The following is a 6,168-nucleotide window of genomic DNA, read 5'->3' as shown; positions in this document are numbered from 1 at the left end:
TATAAGTACCTGACTAATTTCACTCATTAACCTGCACTGCAACCCTAAGAGTGATATTGCAAATTATCTTCATTTTCCAGATAAGAAACCAGAACCCTACATGAGTAGTTTTCCCCTGCAATTATGCAACTTGGGGCCCTGGGAACACTGAAACCAAGAGATGATTAATAACAAATCCAAGGTCACATAGCTAGTAAGATGGGAAGCTAAAGTTTGAACCCAGGCAGTCTGGTTCTAGAACTGATGCTCCTGTTATATTATTATTTATGAATATGCTTGGGATGTTGTGACTCCTTCCTGTGCTGTATGGGCTGTACCAAGTGAACCTAGATCCTGCTGCTTGACTTTTTCTGTCAAAATATCTGTAAAGAACAAATATGAGCAGAAGTAGTAAACTGGATTTCATTTTCTGCAAAGAGCTGCATATTGGTTATAGGAAGATTATGTTAATGGGATAGGTATCTAAAAGGTATTGCAATTTGGTTCTTAATTCTTTCTCCTGTCTCAGTTGCTCACACAACTTTACACCTGATCATTTTTACTCCTTCAGTCTTTTCCCAGTTGCTTCCTATAAACATCCAGGTTAAGTCTCCTGCTCACTTTGCAAATGATTCTTTTATTCAAAGATCTTCAGTGTTTTGAGTGGCCAAACTAATTTGAATAATTTTCAGAATGGCCTATTTCAGTTCTCCTATGGGTTGCATTCTAGTTAATCACCATACTCCAGATACTTCAAAAGAAAGAGAAACTAATCAGTCTGAGCTTTGCTAAGAAAGAAGAAATGGCAACAAAGTTGATGCCCTCTTTCTCCCACACTGGGACTTAGTGCAGACAATTCCAGTTTCTTGGCATGCTTTCCTTTGGGATGAAAATGGCTTATATTTAGGATAACTATAGGATAATCTTACACCTGGAATGATTTTGAGTGAAAATAACTACATAAGGATAACAGCTGTACACCATGACTGTCCTGGGCAAACAGTATATAGGGGGCACACTCTACTGGAGTAAGGCTCAGGTCTCAAGGTTGCCATCTTTCCCACACCAGTAGGATCAAGTAGTCTGTCATTGGAATAGAATGAATTGATGCCAGCAGTAGCAGTCATCATGTGCAATCAGGCCTCAGGTTTTATTGTGTCCTTTCACTCTTTCTCATTCTCCTCTCCCCATGCCTTTCCCTCAGACTTGGGGGATGGAAAAAAAGGGAGCTTATATTTTATTGTCAATTTTCCAATCCCAGTCAGAGGAGCGAAGCTAATTAAGCCAGTAACAATGTTTATGAATGTATCTTTTTTAAAAGGAAGATAACAATATATAGGAAAATTCCCACATGTAGGCTAATAGCAGCTTTTTCTTTTTCCTCCCATCCTCTTATGATTGTGTAAACAAACAGAAGTTAACACCCTACGCAAGTGTGTTGTGGGGTATAGGATTAAGTACCAAATTGCTGAACATATCACGAGTATTTTGGATTTGCTGAGTGCTGCCTTCCCATTAAAACTAAGTGTTTAGCGGGGAAGCGAGGTGGCTCAAGCCTGTAATCCCAGCACTTTGGGAGGCCGAGGTGGGCGGATCACTTGAGGTAAAAAGTTCGAGACCAGCCTGGCCAATATGGCAAAACCCCATCTCTACTAAAAACAAAAACAAAAAAACAAAAACTAAGTGTTCAGTGAGATTGCAGCCTATGCAACAACAATAGTAATGCCAATTATTTTAGAGAAAAGTAAATGAAAGGCTACCAGTTGGGTTTAGAGGAGGTTGACGTTTTATTTTAGACAAAATTCACAGGAAATCACAGTGGGACTGTGATAAGGGGTTTGAATGATTGATGGGGACAGGAATAATTCATTTGAGAGACTAGAGTTGAGCCAGTATTCTAGATAGTGAAGTAAAATAGTAATGTAGTGATTTAGCATGGGTTATCCTTAAATCCCAGTGTCTTAACATAAGTGTATTTTTTATTCATACTGCATGTCTATGGAGGGTTCGCAAGGAATGCTCATAGACATACAAGGAATCCAGGCTGAGCGTGGCACCATCAACCCATATTTCCATGAACATAGTGTTGCTGGGGAATTGCAACATGGTATATTACACATAGGAACAACAACAAAAAAAACAACCAAGGTTAAATTTTTTTTTGACTGCGCCACAAAATGTATGAATTGAACTTGCCATGCATCACTAATAATTTTCAAATTGACCTTTAGGTTTATATTAGCAGCTAATTTTTTGTGGTACACTTAAATGTAATTTATGATTGGCTTCTGTATATAATTAAATGAAAAGCATTACAAATATTTTTATTTTGGTATTTCTCATGATCAAGTTTTTTTTTTTTTTAGGTGAATCTATTAGCTTTTCTAAAGATAACTATTGCTATTATTTATTTATTTATTTATTTTTTACAAAATATTGGCATTTTAATCTCTCTATAACTGGAGGGTGAATTCTTTTTCAAAAGAGTAAAACAGATCCACAATCCCTTATCTAAATTCCTAGTTTCAAAAATTTCTGAAAACAAAGTTTTTTCATAACTCAATTTGGCAACAAACTCCACCTGAATTATATGAGGCTATTTGTGGTATTTATCCGACTTTAATGTGAATATGAATATATTTTGCCATAGATATATCAATATATTTGATTATAAACTGCTTCCTCAGACCCTCTGAATGTTTTACATAATGTAAAGTATATGCCCATATTTCCTTTCAAAAATCGGAGAAATTCTGAGTATCAAACACATCTGTCCCAAAAGGTTTCAGAAAAGGGACTATGGACCTGTATTTCCATTCTCTTAAGTTCAGAAAGTGATATTATGATCCAAATTTAATATACATAATTTCCAAAACAAAAATTTTCAGGTCCTTAGTTTTCTAAATTATTTTAATATTTAAAATATTCATTATTCATTTTAACCTTGAGTAACAACGGGAAATACTTTGAAATGCTTGATTTTATCATACCACTAGGTGGCATCTTTGTAAAGTAAAAGCACATCAAAAGAAATGTTTATCACATAAATAAATGCTGAGATGAATAAAGGTAGATGTGACATGAGAAATACAAAGTCATTTGGTGGAATAAATCCTGAGAACATGCATAGATTTATCATGAAAAGGAAAATGGAAAATGGTATTGTAAAATTACTGTTTCACTTTGGGAATTGAGAAGCTTTTTTCTATTGGTTGTTTTCATTCAGTTTGAATATACATTTATTATGTAACCAAACTACATTTGTGTGTATGTGTGTGTTTGTGTGCATAGACAGGATTTTGACATGCTAATAACCTTTCCGTGCTCCACAGACTACCCAAGGAAGCCTAACTATTAAGTTAGGTTCCTATTTAAGATTAAATTGTATAAAGTCATCCTCACAGCAAATTACAAAAAAATACGAATAGTGGATATCAAGTCACATTTAACACTGCGAGACCCTTAAGTTCTCTCCTACCAGCTTTTCTTCCCCCATCTCCTGACTCTATTCCTAAACCTACTGTTTGCATACTCTCTCTAACATTGAGAACAGTGAATGATAAATTTTAAAGAGGAGACCCAGAAAAGTGAATGTTTAAAGCCAGTGGAATTTTTATTAGTAGCAGAATGTAAGATGAATTATGATTTTGGAGATGGGAGTGTATGAGTGTTTGTAAAATCTTATCTGCGCACCTCCACACCTGGTCTACCCATCCAAGAAAGCCTAATTCTAGTGGTTACCTCTATGCCCATTTTTCCCCTTTACTTTTCATGAATGTGTGGAAATGATTAAAATGCATTTCCTTTTACTGATCATTATTAAAGCCAATTTTATCTGAGAATATATATTTCACTATTCTAGTAAAATATATTTTAAAATGAGATGACTAAAAAAATGGCATTGGACATTACAAAGTTATTGGGGAGATGAGAGTGCTATTTCAGCAGAACAGTATAAAGAAATAAATGAAGACAATGAACATTTATGAATAAGGGAATGAACCCGTACTAATTTTATTAATCCTTTTAAAATATCAAATCAAATTAAACTACCGTAATAGTGATTAAAAATCTGGGACCTGGAGTTAGATTGCTTGGGTTTAATCCTAGTTTCTCATTAAACTTTGTGTGCCTTAGTTTTCTCATTTACAAAATAGATCTAATAGCAGTTTCTCCCTAATAAAATCGTAAGGATTAAATTAGAAATCTATGTACGATGCCTCATGACAATACTTCATAAATGTTAGCTGCTATTACGAGATAGTAATATATAGTTTGTTACTAAATTTCTAAGAAGAACATACTTGACCTGACCTCCAATACCATCCTGTGCTTCTTTAAAAGTTTTCGTATTTATTGATAGGCTGGGCACCGTGGCTCACATTGCTTGAGGCTAGGAGTTCCACATCAGCCAGGCCAACATGGTGAAACCCCATCTCTACTAAAAATACCAAAATTAGTCAGGCTTGGTGGCGGGCGCCTGTAATCTCAGCTACTCAGGAGGCTGAGGCAGGAGAATCGCGGGAGCCCGGGAGGCGGAGGTTGCAGTGAGCCGAGATCGAACCACTGCACTTCAGCCTGGGCGACAGAGCAAGACTCTGCATACACTTAAAAAAAGGGGAAGAAAAAGAATTCATTGATAGACAAAATTTAGTTTATTAACTAATTTAGTGATTAACAAAAGTTCTGCTTCTCTTATAAGGAGAATTATTTGATAGCTACTGTCTCCCATTTCTCTTTGGCTGCCAGGAAGCTGAGAGGCAAGTTGTTAATTTAAGAAAACCAAGTAGGCATCTGACAGTTTCCCGCCTCTGACTTCAAACTGATGATTTCTCTGACTCTGATTTTTTATATCTGTAAGATTAAATTGCTGTTAGTGTTTGGTTCAGAGAGCTGTGCCCTTTCACAAGTGTAAAAGATCTTGGAGAGAGGTTACTGTCCTGATTCACTTTTGGATCTAGGTAACCACTTGGTAACAGCCTCCGCCTCTGGCTCCTCCCCTTCCCCCTGCCGTGTCCCTCCTTCCCTCCCCCTCGCCTCTGGCCCCGCCCCTTCTCCCTGCCGCTTCCCTCCTCCCCGCCCCCTCGCCTCTGGCTCCTCCCCTTTTTCCCTGTCGCGTACCTCCTGTGCAGCCCCCCACCCTCTCCTCTGGCTCCTCCTCTTCTTCCCTACCGCGATCCTCCTTCCGGACCCCGGACCCCAGCCCACCTCTGGCTCCTTCCCGTCTTTCCTGCCGCGCTCCACCTTCTCGACACCGCCCCTCCGCCTCTAGCTCCTCCCGTTCTTTCCTGCTGCACTTCTCCTTCACGACCCCGCCTTCCGGCCTCTGGCTCCTCCCCTTCTCTCCTGCGGCGCTCCTCCTTTCCGACCCCGCCCCCCGCCTTTGGCTCCTCCCCCAGTCCTGCCGCGCTCCTCCTTCCCGGCTCCGCCCCCTGCCCGCCTCTGGCTCCTACCCCATCCCGCCTCTTGCTCCTCCCCTTCCCCCCTGTCCGGCCCGGGCAGGAAGAGGTGGTGCCAGGGTCGTTGCTAGGATACGACCAGTAACTGAGAATGCGGCGAGTATTGAAGCTGCTTCTTAGGAGCCTGGGAAAGCACTTCGACGAGACTAGTTGCGTTTCGTACACAGGTAGGAGGACAAGTTTTGACTGCGGCTTCCTGGCCCGACGCTTAGACCCAGCCTAGAGCCGGTAACAGCCGCGCTGAACTCTGAGTTCTGTGTGCGGGGCAGTGATTCCCGCCTGAGCTCCTGGGGCTGCCTGGTCGGTAGGGAATGTTCCGCCTTTACTTAAAAAACCGTGAGAAGTATTCCATCTTTCTGGGCTCCTTTTCTGGCTCCTTCCCTCTGGTTTGGGACTTGAATCAGCAGCATCAAGCTAGGAGGTACACCTCACCTCACACCCCGAGTGCTTTTCACGGTAGTTGCATAGAAGAAGTGTGTATAACCCAAACCTGGCACTAGAAACTCAGCCTTCCGTGTTAACCATTCTCTTATTAAGTCGAGGGATTTTAGACTTTCCTCACCTGGCACTCTCACTCCTTCCTCTCCACCCGTGGTCTTTGCCTCTTAACAAACTTAAAAATTCAACAGACCTATTTGGTAGAAAGCAATACTGGATCCTTGCCTTACTAATTATACTACATTCTAAATGTATTAAGCTTTAAATGATAGGGAATGAAATGTAGGTGAAA

The 6,168-nt window shown here is 40.2% G+C and overlaps 1 protein-coding gene across 6 annotated transcripts in view; it reads left to right on the top strand.

The window, feature by feature from the left end:
• The first annotated feature begins 5,501 nt into the window (after positions 1 to 5,501).
• IQUB (IQ motif and ubiquitin domain containing) overlaps positions 5,502 to 6,168 on the top strand; it is a 79,774-nt gene continuing 79,107 nt past the window's right edge. For all 6 annotated transcript variants that reach the window (XM_065542520.1, XM_074035890.1, XM_005550639.4 and 3 more), the window contains exon 1: positions 5,502 to 5,605. The gene's annotated coding sequence lies outside the window, so the exon portion shown is untranslated. The remainder of the gene's footprint in view (positions 5,606 to 6,168) is intronic.

The sequence above is a fragment of the Macaca fascicularis genome, chromosome 3 (genome assembly GCF_037993035.2).
Source record: "Macaca fascicularis isolate 582-1 chromosome 3, T2T-MFA8v1.1".
Classification (NCBI taxonomy): domain Eukaryota; kingdom Metazoa; phylum Chordata; class Mammalia; order Primates; family Cercopithecidae; genus Macaca; species Macaca fascicularis.
Note: the sequence above shows the minus strand (reverse complement) of the source record. Positions and strands in the feature narration are given on the sequence as shown.